At 44.8% G+C, this 17,976-nt stretch overlaps 1 protein-coding gene across 3 annotated transcripts in view; it reads right to left on the reverse strand.

Annotated features, from left to right (window-relative positions):
- The window catches only part of LOC123774997 (bromodomain-containing protein 8), a 341,469-nt gene that overhangs the window by 152,843 nt on the left and 170,650 nt on the right, over positions 1 to 17,976 (reverse strand). The window lies entirely within an intron of this gene.

Here is a 17,976-nt window from a genome sequence, read left to right on the forward strand (position 1 = left end):
AAGCTGGCACAAAGACCCACCTCAACAATCAGAGACCTGAACCCTGACACAACTAATCCGGGAGCACGAAAAACACCCTCCCTGGACCAGCAAAAAGCAGCAAGAGGAAGGCAACAAGCAGAAGCCTCCCCGCAAGGCAGCAGAAAACTAAACCCCAACCAAAACCAACAAAATATGGAAAATGAAAAGCCAGGGCCTAGGCCTAAGCAGAGAGAGCTGTCTGCAAGCCAGGAAGACTTCCGAACCACCGAAGACTCCCTGGATGGGGACAGGGAACAGCACTCATATAAGAGGCAAGGGCCTGAGGAGAGGCCAAGGCCTGTGCACACAGGAGAGCCACCAGGGGCCACCCCGAACATCTTCCAAGGAAAATCCAGAGGAAACCTCCTGAAACGAATCCAAGGGAACCCGGAAACGCACCCAGGTGAAGCCCGAGCCACCACACATGCCAGAGGAAGAAAAACATCAATAGGCAGCCAAAAAAAAAGAGGTAGACACACTTACACATACATCAACACAAACAAACACATACACAATCTTATTGTACCTACATACAGAGAAATGGCAGCAGGATGACAAAACCTCCAGCAGGAGGCGACAAATGTCCCAAAAATGCGAGCCCACACACACTGAGAGAGGCTGGAGGAGGCAGGAGTCACACTGCAGCAAGCTCCTGGAATGTCAAATTACCTAAGTATTGGGAACAGGTTGAGGGCTACAGTGGTGTCCCAGGTTACATAAAGATTCAGGGAAGTGTAAAAGCTAATAAAATACAATATACAAGTAAAGGTGAGTGAAAATAGCCGAGTTGGAAAAGTTTGTTTTTGTTCTAGAACAAAAACAAAGATGGCCACCGCCGCCACCACCACTGGGAATGTAAACACATCAACAGATGATTTTTTCAAAGGATTCTCACCACAAGATATAAGGAAAGGAGATGTTCTTGGCAGGTTAGAGATAATTGAGGATATGCAAAAGAAGTATGAAGAAAAAGTGCTTAAACTAGAATTGGACAATGGAGCTCTTAGGAGTGAGCTTTGCACTCTGAAAGGGAGTATTCTTCAGCAAGGTAAGATTATTACTGCATTAACGGACATGGTAACAAATCAGGAGGAGCAAATCAAAGAATTAGTGAAAGAAAATGAGGTGTGGAAAGTGTGGTGACTTTGAAGAAATCAACAAGAAAATAGACTCATATGGTGAACAACTCCAAGGGAGCCTGAGGGCTAACATAGAGTTAGGCATGGATCTGCAACTGGAAACTTCATTGACAACTCACATAGAGGAGGTGAATAAAGAACTAAAAAGTATAAAGAATAAATAAGTGAGATGTATGTGCAAGTTGTAAAAGAGAGAGAGACAATCAAGGAAGTGTGTTTGGAAGTCAAAACCAGAAGTGACCAACAAGAAGCAGAACTTTGGCAAGAAATTAGGAAAGAACTGGTAACCAACAGTAAACTAGTACAAAACACTAGATAGAAGTAAGTCCATAATAATTTTTGGATGTTTAGAGAAGGAAATTTCATCTAGGGTGGACCAAGCAGCAGAAGAGATGAAAATGATAGGAAAAAAATAGGATTAGGAGAAGGCCTAAATTCAAAGGAGCATATTAGTGATTTTAGGAGGATAGGAAAATATGAGAAAGACAAGAACCGCCCCTTAAGGGTGACGTTTAATGGAGTGAAGTATATGACAGAAGTGCTTCGGAATACCAGAAAATTGCAGTGTAACAAGGATGGCAAACTTTGGTCAATAAGACAAGACCTCTCAAAAGAGGACAGAGAAAAGCTGAAAATGAACCTCATTGAAGCAAAATGTCTAAATGGGGATAGAAATGAAGAAGAAATTCTTTTTTTCTACAAAGTCTCAGGGACTGGAAAGCTTGTGAAATGGTACATAAAGACAAAGCAACAAAATCATTAAAGGACAGGGGGTGTAGTGAATAAAGGGAAGGGGAACATATTCCTGAAAATAGTATATACCAATATAGATAAAAAATATTGGAGTTGAAGGATATAATTCATCTCAAAGTCCCAGATATTGTCGCATTAACAGAGACGAAACTTGAAGAAAATATTTTAAATGAGGTTGTATTCCCAAGGGGCTACTCAGTTTGGAGACATGCCAGGAGAACTAGGAAGAGGAGAAGGAGTGGCTGTGCTGGTGAAAAAACACCTGAAGGTAAGAGAATTAATATTTGAAAACCCTCGAAATATTGACATAATGGCATTGCAGCTCTGGAATCAAGATGATAAGCTGATAATTTTAACCCTCGTGTTGCTCAGGGCTAATTAGCATTTGTCACCCACAGGTACATAAAAAAAAAAAAAAAAAATCTTCTAACCCTGTTAATTTGTGTACTCTGATCATGGGAAAATAATAAAAAAATCATAAGTGGCATATATTGCCCGCTATAGGGTGGGGAAGTCTGGCAAAAAACAGGCGCTGACTCAGCATGCGTCCCAGACGGTCTTGCTCGCCAGCTGTCAGGCAGGAGTGCCCACAAAGAGATAATTACCTAATTATTTCAATGTCTCTGATTGATTTATCGTAGTTTTTTTTTTTTGCTGTAATATTATTCAATAGTGTGTAGTGTGATATATTTATATAATAAAATGAGTGAATCATCGCTGTACTCGAAAATATGGTGTGCAAATTGTTGATTCAATTATTGTGTTCATCAAACAGTGAACAAATACTTTGTCGGTTATTACACTATATACACAGTTTATATACAAGTCTCTGCATGTTTTGTTCACCATAACGAACCACTAAGTTGCTATTATGAGTCAAAAAGCAACGAGGAGTGACCGCCACACACCAGCCTGCCACTCACTCCCTCAACACCTCACTCGCCCACATTCTCCTCCCACCATACTGTTTTTGCTTTTATTTACTTTATACAGACGTTATATATAAGTATCTACATTCGTGTTCACCATAACACACCACTAAGTTGGTATGCTGAGTGGCAGTGGCAACCAGTGGTAGCCCGCCACTGGCTACCACTCCTTCCCTCCCTCCCCTCACCTGACTCGCCACAATTCTCCTCCCACCATACTGTTTTTGCTTTTATATACAGACGTTTTATATAAGTATCTGTATGTTTTGTTTACCATAGTGAACAACTAAACTGGTATGGTAAGTCCAGACAGTAAAAGGTGGTCACACAGAGTCAGCAGACAATGCTACCTCCCTCCCCACCAAGATTACTCCTCCCACTACAGCACTAATTATCACAACAATCTTGTTATTATCAGAATCCTGGTCATTTTTATCACAGTCAGTGGTCTTCTGCAATAATATCATCGCTAAATAATAGCATGAACATGTATATTATGGCATTTTTTGGCGATGCTGTGGTCACAAGCTGAACAGCAGTGCTGTGAGCTCATGCTGCGTGCATCAGGTTTGGTGGCTCACTCAATACTGAGGCCCTCACACCCGAGAATGTGGACCACGATTTTTTAAAAAATGGTGTCTGCTTACAAGAGCCCTGATGAAGGTGAGGTGAACCCCCTGTATCCGCGGACCGTTTAAATCGTGCGTAGCATTCCAATACATCATATGATGGGATGCGCATTTTATAGCAAGTCACTCAACCCATCATATGATGTGTTGCACAACTTAAGGGTTAAATGCCTACAGCCCACCAGCAAGCAACACATGGACAAAGGAAGAACTGGATGACAAACGAGAGGGCCTCATAATGGTCATGAGAGAGATTCTGGTAAGAGCTGACAAAGATAAATCCCGATTGTTGATACTGGGGGACTTCAACTTTAAGGCAATAGACTGGGAGGCCTACATGGCGAGAACAGAGGATATTTGGACAGCCGGATTTGTAAACCTAATCTTGGAGACATTCATGTATCAACACGTCAAACAGGCCACAAGAATGAGGGAAGGAGATGTTCCGTCAGTACTTGATCTAATATTCACCAGGAAACAAGAAGAGGTATTTGACATCCAGTACCTTGCTTCCTTGGGAAAGAGTGATCACGTTCTCTTGGACTTTAAATACGCTCTGCAATATAATCTAGTAGGGAATGGGGACATTGAAACAGTTGTTAAATTCGATTTGAAGAGAGGACGCTATGGAGAACTTAGAAATTTTTTTCACGGGTATAATTGGACAGACTTGTGCTGGGCAAGGATTTTTAAAAAAATATGCCAAATTTTGCAAAATATACGATGAAGGCACACAAACATTTATACCAAAACAGATATGCAGACCTAGGAAACAGGGTTGGTTCAATAGAAATTGCGAGAGGGCCAGAGATCAAAAGACACCAGCATGGAATCATTATAGAAAGAGGCCAAACCCCCAAACATACCAGCGATACAAAGATGCAAGAAACAACTACACGTCAGTATGGAGAGATGCAGGGAGAAACTTTGAATCCAGGCCTTTTCTATAAATTCATTAAAAGCAAGCTGCAGGTAAAGGATAATATTCAGAGGTTGAAAATGGAGGGTAGATACACGGAAAATGAAATGTGTGAAACATTAAATGAAAAGTTCCAAAGTGTGTTTGTACAAAATGAGTTCTTCAGAGAACCAGACACAATAAGAATTCCAGAGAACAACATAGAGCACATAGAGGTGTCAAGAGACGAAGTTAAACAAATGCTCCTGGAGCTAAGTAAGAGCAAAGCAGTTGGCCCAGATGGAGTTTCACCATGGGTTCTGAGAGAATGTGTACCTGAGCTCAGCATTCCACTTCAACTGATTTTTCAGATATCTCTGTGTACAGGAGTCGTAGCAGTTGTGTGGAAAAGGGGCTAATATAGTTCCAATCTACAAAAGTGCCAGCAGTGAAGACCCCTCAATTATAGACCTGTATCATTGACAATTGTAATAGTCAAAATATCGGAAAAAATAATAAAAACTAAATGGATAGAACATCTGGAGAGAAATGATATAATATCAGACAGACAGTATGGTTTCCGATCTGGAAGATCCTGTGTATCGAATTTACTCAGTTTCTATGATAGAGCCACAGAGATTTTACAGGAAAGAGATGGTTGGGTTGACTGCATCTATCTGGACCTAAAAAAGGCTTTTGACAGAGTTCCACATAAGAGGTTGTTCTGGAAACTGGAAAATATTGGAGGGGTGACAGGTAAGCTTCTAACATGGATGAAAAATTTTCTGACTGATAGAAAAATGAGGACAGTAATCAGAGGCAATGTATCGGACTGCAGAAATGTCATAAGTGGAGTACCACAGGGTTCAGTTCTTGCACTGGTGATGTTCATTGTCTACATAAATGATCTACCAGTTGGTATACAGAATTATATGAACATGTTTGCTGATGATGCTAAGATAATAGGAAGGATAAAAAACTTAGACGATTGTCATGCCCTTCAAGAAGACCTGAACAAAATAAGTATATGGAGTACCACTTGGCAAATGGAATTTAATGTGAATAAATGCCATGTTATTGAATGTGGAATAGGAGAACATAGACCCCACACAACCTATAAATTATGTGAGAAATCTTTAAAGAATTCTGAGAGAGAGAGAGAGATCTAGGGGTGGTTCTAGATAGAAAACTATCACCTGAGGACCACACATAAAGAACATTGTGCGAGGAGCCTATGCCACCCTTTCTAACTTTAGAATTGCTTTTAAATACATGGAATTGTTCACAACTTTTGTTAGGCCAAAGCTAGAATATGCAGCAGTTGTGTGGTGCCCATATCTTAAGAAGCACATTAACAAACTGGAAAAGGTGCAAAGACATGCTACTAAGTGGCTACCAGAACTGAAGGGCAAGAGCTATGAGGAGAGGTTAGAGGCATTAAATTTGCCAAAACTAGAAGACAGAAGAAAAAGAGGTGATATGATCACTACATACAAAATAGTAACAGGAATTGATAAAATTGATAGGGAAGATTTCCTGAGACCAGGAACTTCAAGAACAAGGTCATACATTTATACTAACTTAACAAAGATGCCGAAGAAACATAAGAAAATTCACTTTCGCAAATAGAGTGTTAGACGGTTAACTGGCCACTATGATAATAGTAGACAAGCTGCACAGTACCCTGCACCCCTACCAGTGACAGTACTACCTCCTACCCAGGGGTAAAGAAAGAAAGCTAAATAGCAGCTGAGAAAACCCCAGCTGACCCCAAATGCAGGCAATCACTGAGCAGCAAAAGATCCCAACAGAGGTAGTTCCCGAATGACTTGTGGTAAGGCAACCCCAAGCCGCAAGGGCAGTACTGGTACTTAGAGGGCACCTACGGAAGCAGGCGATGAGTCACAATAACGTGGCTAAAGTATGTTGACCAGACCACACACTAAAAGGTGAAGGGATGATGATGTTTCGGTCTGTCCTGGACCGAAACGTCGTCATCCCTTCACCTTCTGTGTGTGGTCTGGTCAACACCTACGGAAGATAGCCCTAGGCGCATGCAGCCCCAGTACTTCTGAAATTACTTCTGGCTTGCACACTACAACACACCAGAACCATACTGCCAGGAAACAGCAAAACACAAAGACAGGAACAAGAGTCAAATGACCACCTCGCAACACATTTGCCTCAGAACTGAGGGTGGATAGCTAGTGCGGGGTCTTGGGCTTCCCCTTCCCCCTTCCCCCTCCCGGGGAGGGAGGAGCTGCGCAGACGGCGGTGAGTGTGACGTCATGCTTCTTTGCTTGTTTTCAGATTGGGGAGATCAGTTTAACAGTTTGGTTTTAGGTAGCACTGTTTCACCAGTTGGGGGTTGGTTTTGGGATGCCTACCTTTCTGCGTGCCTGACTCAGTAGATGGCACACACAGAATGCTTCCAACCACATAGGGGAAGTTTCTATAGGCCATTGCTCCTCGTGCCTCTCTGAGGGGGCCAAGTTCTGGCTCATGGTCCCCGGTAGGCTAGAACCCCATTCGAATTGACTGATGCCACAGTCTAATAGATATATATGAGCCTGGTATAGCCCCGGGAAGCTGGACAGGCTCTCCACAGAAAACTTAAATAAACAGAAGAAAAGACTTACTAGAAACCGTCTAAAGAACAGCAAACACTTATTTGGAAGAACAAGAACCAAATGAAGAAAGTGACACAAAGAGATCACTGTATGGTTGTATCAGGTACATGACTGATCAGGTGGAGCTGCTCAGTCTTAGAGCTGCTGGTGCTACCACCTAGCAGTGAGAGTGTAACTACTGGTTTAGTGGGTAATGCCCACCCAACAGACAGCAAAGGGAGACAGTAAAACTGTCCAGCTGTTTGCAGCAAAACTTATTAACAACCCTCAAACTCACAAGTAATGAGTGCGGGCTCGGTGGGTCAAACCATCATGAGTAGATCCGAAGACCTACAGGGTTTACCAGGGCCCAAGCAGGATACCCAGGCATTATAAATACTTGCTGAAAGAACCAAAACTGAATGAAGACTTGATAAATGCAGCTGCCAAGGGTGTCAGTGGTATTTCATAAAGATACACAAACCCCAGCAGTATAAACCTTAAAAGTCCCAACCACTGAGCCTTGCAGTAGCCAGAACAGGGCACCTACACAATAACACTGTACAGGCTCTCAGGGGCATACTCCTCAACTCAACAGAGAAGTCACTCTGTCAGGAGGCAATGCCAAAATGAGTGACTATGGAAGGGCTTCCCTTAACTCATGCTGCTTGAGGAAGAGAGTGCACCACACAAAAAAGCGAGACATGAAACACACGCTCCTAAAGCAAATACCTAAACCAGAAAAAATACATAAAGGAAATGACACACACACGACAAGAGTCCAAAGGATGGCCAACATTTGTCTTGGAAAAGCCAGGAATCCCCAAGGTTCGTTCGTGACTTGGGGAAGGTCTGCATTCGCAGACATCAGCGATAGGACCTGAGGCAAAGATAGCACATAAGCCAGGAGCTTCCAGTGATGCTGCCACCTGTTGGCAATCAGTAGTAACTAAAGGAGTTTGAGCTAGTTTTTGAATGAATCGTTTGCAGAGTTGATTGGATGATTCAGTGCTTTGTTTTCTGTGAACCTTGCAGTAGTCCGTATGTTTTCACTAACTTTCTGGATGTTTTCTTGGTGAGGGTGATGCTTACAATCCCCTGCTCCCTGTGCCTCAATAAAGGGGTAAGCCAGGTTCTAGCTCTGGTCCCTGGTAAGCCAGTGGGGGGGGGGGGATCTTATCTTGAGGTTATCTTGAGATGATTTTGGGGCTTTTTAGTGTCCCAGCGGCCAGGTTCTCGACCAGGCCTCCACCCCCAGGAAGCAACCCGTGACAGCTGACTAACATTCAGGTACCTATTTTACTGCTAGGTAACAGGGGCATAGGGTGAAAGAAACTCTGCCCATTGTTTCTCGCCGGCGCCTGGGATCGAACCCGGGACCACAAGTCCAGCGTGCTGTCCGCTCGGCCGACCGGCTCCCTATAGCTATCTCGGTATGACATCTTCAGGGAGTCACAGAGGAGGCCATACAAGAATCAGGCATTTCATTACAATCAACATTGCTTTTTCTTCTTCTTCTTCTATTGTTAGTTTAATTATTTTTTAAGCAAATCCCTACTACAGTGACAAAAATAATCAATAATAATTTTGCTTAATTTATAAAAGCAAGACAACTAAAATCAATTTATGCAAACATCTTTTAATCCTTCTCTAGTCAGTAAAACAAAGAACAAATAGTTGTTTAAAAATTAATACAAAGATGAGAGTACACTTAATTTGAATTTGACATTTATGCTTGTAACAGGATGAGGATCTTTTGCACTAGCAGACAAATCATCATTAATCTGTACATTTTAACCACTGAACTGCACAACACGCCTGCAGGTGCTCGACGGGGGATGCGCAACGCGCCTCCGGGATCTTATATTTTTAGTGTATGATTCAAAACTCGTGCGGCTACATGGGGTTCACCTCAGCTTCCTAAGGGCTCTTATAAACAGTTGCCACTTAAAAAAAAAAATCATGGGCAACATTCCTGGGTGTGAGAGCCTCAGTAATGAGTGAGCAACCAAGGCTTGGGCACGCAGAATGAGCTCACAGCACTTCTGTTCAGCTTGTGACCACAGCTTGTTACCACTCTGCTGTTCAGCTTGTGACCGCAGTTTGGGAGCAGGTCGGCCGAGCGGACAGCACGCTGGACTTGTGGTCCCGGGTTCGATCCCAGGCGCTGGCGAGAAACAATAGGCAGAGTTTCTTTCACCCTATGCCCCTGTTACCTAGCAGAAAAATAGGTACCTGGGTGTTAGTCAGCAGTCACAGGCTGCTTCCTGGGGGTGGAGGCCTAGTCGAGGACCGGGCCGCGGGGACACTAAAAGCCCCGAAATCATCAAGATAACCTCAAGCATCGCCTAATAATGTCAAAATATATTGTATATGTAACTGGTATTATTTAGCCATGATATTATAACAGAAGAGCCTGAGTGTGATAATGACTGTGTACAATGTTCAAATATCAGTGAATCGACAGCCCCGCTCCTGTGCCAGCAGGTAAGTCCACTACGGGCTCACCACAGCCCGTGCTAATTGGAACATTTTGTTCCAAGTAGCGAATCTTAAACAACAACAAAAAATCGGTGAACCAATGCTGTTCACGAAGTTCACAGCGCTCGCCACGGCACCACAGCATTATTTCGTCCAGCTAGGAATCTTCAAACGACTTCTTATGTTACTTTACAAAATAAACTTGTGGTCAATTATTAATTTACAGGATTTAGTCACCAGGATTGTGATAATAGCAGGATTGTGGTGATAATTAGCGCTGTGCGTAGTATCGTGGGAGGAGTAGGTTTGGTGAGGGAGGGGAGGGAATCGAGGTAGCGTCACTGTGTGGCAGCCACTCTTTGTTTTGCTCACCATACTAGCTTAGTGGTTCGCTAGTGAACACACATGTACATGGGTATATACGATGTGTGTATATACCCATGTACATATGTGCATAGTATTGTGGGAGGAGGAATTGTGGTGAGAGAGGAAGAAGATCGAGGTAGCGCCACTGCATGTGGCAGCCACTCTTCTTTTGCACACCATACTAGCCTAATGGTTCACTATGGTAAACACATATGTACATGGGTATATACCATGTGTGTATATACCCATGTACATATGTACGTAGTATTGTGGGAGGAGGAATTTTGGTGAGGGAGAGAGGGAATCCAAGTAGCATCACTGTGTGTGGCAGCCACTCTTCTTTTGCTCACCATACTAGCTTAGTGGTTCACTATGAACACATATGTACATGGGTATTGTGACAGTGTCCCACCCCTATATTTCTTCCTTCCCAGCTTAGAAGAGTCATATCTCCATAGCCTAAGTATTCTCTGATGTTCAGGTAACATTTTCATGTGTGGGAAAGCATGGAGCGTGATTAAGCTGGCTGTAAAATGGCCAGCTAAGTTTGATAATGCAAGGGGCTTACGCCTTTTGGGGCACAAGACGGTGTCGAGCCATCCTGTTTCCCGCCAAGACTTGAACCTCCCTACTCGCTAGGGGTGTATAAGGCCAGCCCTTGGCCGACTGGGGGAGCCCAAGGGCGAGCAGTGGCGCCTGGTACTGAGGGGCTAAGACCCGTGGGAAGGGGGTGAACCCTGACAGTACAATCCTGGCAAGGTTGCCACTGTCAGGGTTCACCCCCTTCCCACCTGTGGTTGGGGTTGTACAATCCTGGCAAGGTCGCCACTGTCAAGGTTCACCCCCTTCCCACCTGTGGTTGGCGTCGTACAATCCTGGCAAGGTCGCCACTGTCAGGGTTCACCCCCTTCCCACCTGCGGTTGGGGTCGTCCCACGGGTCTTAGCCCCTCAGTACCAGGCGCCACTGCTCGCCCTTGGGCTCCCCCAGTCGGCCAAGGGCTGGCCTTATACACCCCTAGCGAGTAGGGAGGTTCAAGTCTTGGCGGGAAACAGGACGGCTCGACACCGTCTTGTGCCCCAAAAGACGTAAGCCCCTTGCATTATCAAACTTAACTGGCCATTTTACAGCCAGCTTAATCACGCTCCATGCTTTCCCACACATGAAAATGTTCCCTGAACATCAGAAAATACTTAGGCTACGGAGATATGACTCTTCTAAGCTGGGAGGGAAGAAATATAGGGGTGGGACACCGTCACAGTATATGCAATGTGTGTATATAGTGTAATAACAGCAACAGGAGTATGTTGGGAAAAGCCATTTTGGTGAGGGCGGTGGCGTTGTAATCGTAGCGTCGTCTGCTGGCTGCTGTGTGATCTCTCATGCAGTGTATGGTGGCCACTATGCTGTTTGGACATAATACCGGCTTACTTGCATAGTTATGGTGAATAAAACATGTAGATACGTATACATAACATGTATAAATCCACCTATCTACTCCCCAAGAAGTATGGGACAAAACCTTAAGGAGGTTAAGGGCCTTAGAGCATTCAACTCGGAGGTAAGAGATATGGGGCGACCAAGACAACCGAGTGTCAATGATTAACCCAAAAAGCTTAGCGGAGCCCCTGTACACAAAGGGATGACCATACAGCGACAAAGAGAGACGAAGAATGACACGCTTCCGAGTAAAAGTCATAGCACAAGTCTTGGACGTAGAGAACTTGAAGCCATGATCGGTGGGCCAAGATGACACGGCATCAATAGCAAGTTGAAGCCACCGTTGAAGGAGAGACGAATCATCACCCTGACAACAAAGGGCAAGATTGTTGACATAAAGAGTGGAGAAGACGCCAGAAGGAAGAGAGGAAAGAAGACCATTGAGGGCAACCAGAAAAAAGAGTAGTGCTCAGAACACTACCTTGGGCCACACCCTCGTATTGCTGAAAAGAGGCAGAGAGCGATTTTCCCTCTCACCCACAGGTGTATGACCACTCTCCCTCTCACCCACAGGTGTATGAACACTCTCCCTCTCACCCACAGGTGTATGAACACTCTCCCTCTCACCCACAGGTGTATGAACACTCTCCCTCTCACCCACAGGTGTATGAACACTCTCCCTCTCACCCACAGGTGTATGACCACTCTACCCCACACCCACAGGTGTATGACCACTCTCCCTCTCACCCACAGGTGTATGACCACTCTACCCCTCACCCATAGGTGTATGAACAATCTCCCTCTCACCCACAGGTGTATGACCACTCTCCTTCTCACCCACAGGTGTATGACCACTCTCCCTCTCACCCACAGGTGTATGAACACTCTCCCTCTCACCCACAGGTGTATGACCACTCTCCCTCTCACCCACAGGTGTATGACCACTCTCCTTCTCACCCACAGGTGTATGACCACTCTCCCTCTCACCCACAGGTGTATGACCACTCTCCCTCTCACCCACAGGTGTATGACCACTCTCCCTCTCACCCACAGGTGTATGACCACTCTCCCTCTCACCCACAGGTGTATGACCACTCTCCCTCTCACCCACAGGTGTATGACCACTCTCCCTCTCACCCACAGGTGTATGAACACTCTCCCTCTCACCCACAGGTGTATGAACACTCTCCCTCTCACCCACAGGTGTATGATCACTCTCCCTCTCACCCACAGGTGTATGATCACTCTCCCTCTCACCCACAGGTGTATGACCACTCTCCCTCTCACCCACAGGTGTATGACCACTCTCCTTCTCACCCACAGGTGTATGAACACTCTCCCTCTCACCCACAGGTGTATGACCACTCTCCTTCTCACCCACAGGTGTATGAACACTCTCCCTCTCACCCACAGGTGTATGACCACTCTCCCTCTCACCCACAGGTGTATGACCACTCTCCCTCTCACCCACAGGTGTATGACCACTCTCCCTCTCACCCACAGGTGTATGACCACTCTCCCTCTCACCCACAGGTGTATGACCACTCTCCCTCTCACCCACAGGTGTATGACCACTCTCCCTCTCACCCACAGGTGTATGAACACTCTCCCTCTCACCCACAGGTGTATGAACACTCTCCCTCTCACCCACAGGTGTATGATCACTCTCCCTCTCACCCACAGGTGTATGACCACTCTCCCTCTCACCCACAGGTGTATGAACACTCTCCCTCTCACCCACAGGTGTATGACCACTCTCCCTCTCACCCACAGCTTGTTAACCGAGACAAATTTTCTGCGAGTGGCTCGCTCGTTACTCAAAATGCTCATAGATGGAGGCGCCTGTCACTCGAGGTTCCACTGTATATTATTCCAAACGATCAAACAAGCAAAAGAAAAGAGTAAAATCTAATGAGGAGATAAAGCTGAACCCCCAGGACGTGTCCACTCACGGGAGCCTAGAAGGGGATACCACCAACACACAGAAGAAAACAAACACCGACCCCAACAACAGAGAGGGGGAGGACAAGGCAGAAACCCCCCCCCCCCCCACCAGGCAGGATAAAACAAAGACAAAAGAAAAATCCCGCAAGAGGACATTGTACCTAGGTGGAACAGAGCCGGCCACTATAATAGATGATAACTGTGCGCAGGGTACTGTGCAGTACCCTGCGCCCTTATCAGTGACGAAAACTACCTCCTACCCAGAGACAAACAAGGACAACAAAACCCCAGCTGACTCCAAGGACGGCCAAGTACCAAGCAGTAAAGGACACAGCGGAGGTAGATCCCAAGGTGACTTGTGGAAGGAGGCCCCAAACCCCAAGGGCAGTACTTACCAGGCACCTAGGGAAGGGAACCCTAGGCGCATGCAGCCCGAGTACCGTGGAATATTTCTCCTGGCTCACACACCACCTGTAGAGAGAGCCCAACACCACAAGGCACAGAACTGAGACTAAACAGGAGCCAGATGCACACGACTTCTCCAGAATCGCATCAGCCAAGAACTGATGGTTGGATTGCAAGCGAGGAGGGCCTGGGGCTTCTCCTTCTCCCTTCCGGGGAAGGAAGGGGTTGCGCAGACGGTGGCGCGGTGACGTGATGACGTCATGCTTGTTTGCTAATTTTCGTCTGGGGAGTTCTATTCACTCGTTTGGCTTTCAGTAGCAATAGTTTCACTAGGATATGGGTTTGTTTTGGGACACCTACCTTTCTGTTTGTCAGACCTGGTCGATGGCAGTCATAGAATGCTTCCAACCACACGGGGGTTTCTATAGGCCATTGCTCCTTGCGTCTTTCTGAGGGGGCCAGGTTCTGGCTCATGGTCCCCGGTAGGTAAGAACTGAATGCACATTGACTGATGCCAGAAAGTTATACACATCCATTCAGCCTGGATAGCTCCGGGAAGCCAACGGGGCTCCCCCCCCCCCAGAAAAGAGGCATTGACAGATCAAGCGTCAGAGGTGGTCTGCTCTACCCGAGCTGTCGGGCAGGAGATGCCACAAAGATATTATTACCTAATTATTTCAAGGTCTCTGATTGATATTTTCTTAGTTTTTGCAGTAATATTAATCAATAGTGTGTAGTGTGATATATTTATATAATAAAATGTGTGAACTATCGCTATACTCAAGATTATAGTGTGCATATTAGTGATTCAATTATTATGTTCATAAAACAATAAACAAATAGTTTTGCTGCTATTACACTATATACACACATGTTATATATAAGTATCTGCATGTTTTGGTCACCATAACAAACCAATAAGTTGGTACTGTGAGTCAAAAAACAACGATGAGTGGCCGCCACACACCAGCCAGCCACTGACTGCCACTCCCTTTCTCACCTCTTCACTCGCCAACATTCTTCTCCCACCACACTGTTTTTGCTTTTATTCACTATATACAGATGTTATAGATAAATATCTACATGTTTTGTTCACCATAGCTGTTCATCTAAGCTGGTATGGTGAGTTCAGGCAATAACATAAGTCAACATACAGTCAGCTAACAATCCATCCCCTCCCTCACTCATTAAAGGCCAAACACACAAACATTCCTCCTCCAACCATACTATTTGTGGTGTTATTACACTATATGCACACATTATATATAAGTATCTACATTCTTTATTCACCATAATTGTACAACTAAGCTGATATGGTGCCCAAACAGCATAGTGGCCACCATACACTGCATGACAAGTCATGCAGTGTATGTTGAGTCTTGTCATCTGCATGACAAGTCATGCAGACGACACCACCTCCCTCGCCAAAATGACTGCTCCCAACATACTCCTTTTTCTGTTATTACACTATACACACATGTTATATATATAAGTATCTACATTTGTGTTCACCATAGTGAACCACTAAGCTGGTATGGTAAGTCCAGACAGTAAAAGGTGGTCACATAGAGTCAGCAGACAATACTACCTCCCTCCCCACCAAGATTACTCCTCCCACTACAGCACTAATTATCACCACAATCCTGCTATTATCAGAATGCTGGTAATTTTTATCACAGTCAGGGGTCTTCTGTAATACTATATCGCTAAATATTAGCATGTACATATATTTTTTTCTTATGTTGTGGTCACAAGCGTCCTGTGAGCTCATGCTGCATGCGCCAGCCTTGGTGGCTCACTCAGAACTGAGGCTCTCACACCCAGATATGTTACCAACGATTTTTTTCTAGGTGGCGTCTGTGTACTATTGGCCGTGGCTGGACTGTAGCAGCCCCTATCCCTCGCGGGGCATTTAAAATCATGCGCTAGACCCTCAACCGTTTATGTATGATCTGCACAGTTTTGGGAAAGTTACTCCCATCGTATATGTATGTATTGTGCGGTTTAAGGGTTGACACCTAAATGACACCAAGCCTTCCAGTTCTACAGATCCCCTGTAGTTTCAGTCAACCTTCACTTACCCGGACCCCTTGTAGTTTCAGGCGACCTTCACTTACCTGGACCCCTTGTAGTTTCAGGCGACCTTCACTTACCTGGACCCCTTGTAGTTCCAGGCAACCTTCACTTACCTGGACCCCTTGTAGTTCCAGGCAACCTTCACTTACCTGGACCCCTTGTAGTTCCAGGCAACCTTCACTTACCTGGACCCCTTGTAGTTCCAGGCAACCTTCACTTATTACTTACCTTTCCAAATCATCCAATTAGCAGAGCTTGTAGTTAGTTTTTATACCATCTGGACCTGTGATAAAGTATTCACTAGTACACTCTTTTTAACTACTGCAAGAAAAGTGTATTTGGACAAATTTCTGATGTAGAACTGAAGATCTCAAAATCACCCTTTGCTCTACAAATCACTTAACTCATCAGGACAAACTTTCTCCTCTAAATAACAGCCCAGATTCTTCTTCAATACTAGTAGTAATAAGACCTATATCATGACAATTGAAGCTACTTTACAGAAGATTATCTTTGAAGCTATCAAATAATCCATTAATTTGAGACACTGAATGTATGGAATATTATGGTAAGAGCAGGAATGTGTGAGTACAGAAGGCAATGATCATTACAGAAATAAGTCAAATTATAGACATGAATCTTTTGACAAAAGCAGTAATGAACAGGTTCAAACCAAAACAAAGCAGAACAGATAATGAAACTAGATAGGCCTGAGTGCAAGACAGAGTGCTTCACATACAGTATATGAACAGACAGAATGCAGGTTAGACCTAACACCTGTCACAGACAGGAATGAATTATTTTTTATCATGTATATTTTTATTAGAACAATGTTCTTAATGCAATGAATGACTATAGTTATATTCCCTCTTTAGTAAGACTGGACATGAAATGCATTCTTAAACTGCTATTCTTCTAAAATTTCTACATGATGTTACTCTAACTTCGAAAGCATTTTTTATATTCTTTGATACCCAACCCGCACATCTGAAGATTAAGAAGTGACAAACATTTCGTTCCAGCCGGAACAATCATCAAGTCGAGTAATTCTTTTATGGTGCAATGTGTGTGTTTGTGTGTGTGTGTGTGTTGTTCTATTTGTGAGCCCCTTCCTTGTGTACTCATTTCTCAACTGGACTCTTTGATGCTTCCTGATCCACAACCTATATAGTCCACCTTGGGGACACAACATCTGCCAGGCTCTCACCACTTTCATCTCCAACATGAGATCACACTTTTGAAAGTGATTTACTCGTACAAACTACTCGTAAGAATAATAACGTTATGCCAACCACCGCCAGATGTCACCACCGCTACCACAGTAACACAGCTGAAAGGTACACCCTGGGAAGACAAGTATGTAATAAACTCACAAGAATGTACTGCCCACGAACAAAACTATACAAAGCAAGCGATACCCCAACAAGGCCAAAGGAAGATACCCCAACAAGGCCAAAGGAAGATACCCCAACAAGGCCAAAGGAAGATACCCCAACAAGGCCAAAGGAAGATACCCCAACAAGGCCAAAGGAAGATACCCCAACAAGGCCAAAGGAAGATACCCCAACAAGGCCAAAGGAAGATACCCCAACAAGGCCAAAGGAAGATACCCCAACAAGGCCAAAGGAAGACACCCCAACAAGGCCAAAGGAAGATACCCCAACAAGGCCAAAGGAAGATACCCCAACAAGGCCATTGGAAGATACCCCAACAAGGCCAAAGGAAGATACCCCAACAAGGCCAAAGGAAGATACCCCAACAAGGCCATAGGAAGATACCCCAACAAGGTCAAAGGAAGATACCCCAACAAGGCCATAGGAAGATACCCCAACAAGGCCAAAGGAAGATACCCAGTACAAAACAAAGACGTTATACCTGAATAAGAACTTCCCACAAATGTGACACATTGGTTTCCATTGCTTCCATTGGTGAGGAAGCCAGTTAGGCTTATCAAGGGCCCCCATTGACCAATGACTGACCTATCCCAGGATGTGAACCCCAAGTGTCCCCCCACACGGAGTGGAAAAAGAGTGGGCGAGGACTAGCCACTTGAAGCTGGCAAAACATCATACACCAACAAACAGTTGCAGAGGAAACTGTTAGCTGTGAGAATAAAAATGAAGAAGTGCCCTGAAAACAGAGCAAACACAAAACCAAATCCAGGTACGATGGAAAGAACCTCCAAGGACAGAAATGGGGGCCTGCAGGCCAGCAGACTTAAAAACAGTTAACACAAACACACAAGAATCTGGGAAGCTGCCCCAATAAAAGTAGGAAGGCCAGATAG

The sequence above is a fragment of the Procambarus clarkii genome, chromosome 92 (assembly GCF_040958095.1).
Source record: "Procambarus clarkii isolate CNS0578487 chromosome 92, FALCON_Pclarkii_2.0, whole genome shotgun sequence".
NCBI classification, from domain to species: Eukaryota; Metazoa; Arthropoda; class Malacostraca; order Decapoda; family Cambaridae; genus Procambarus; species Procambarus clarkii.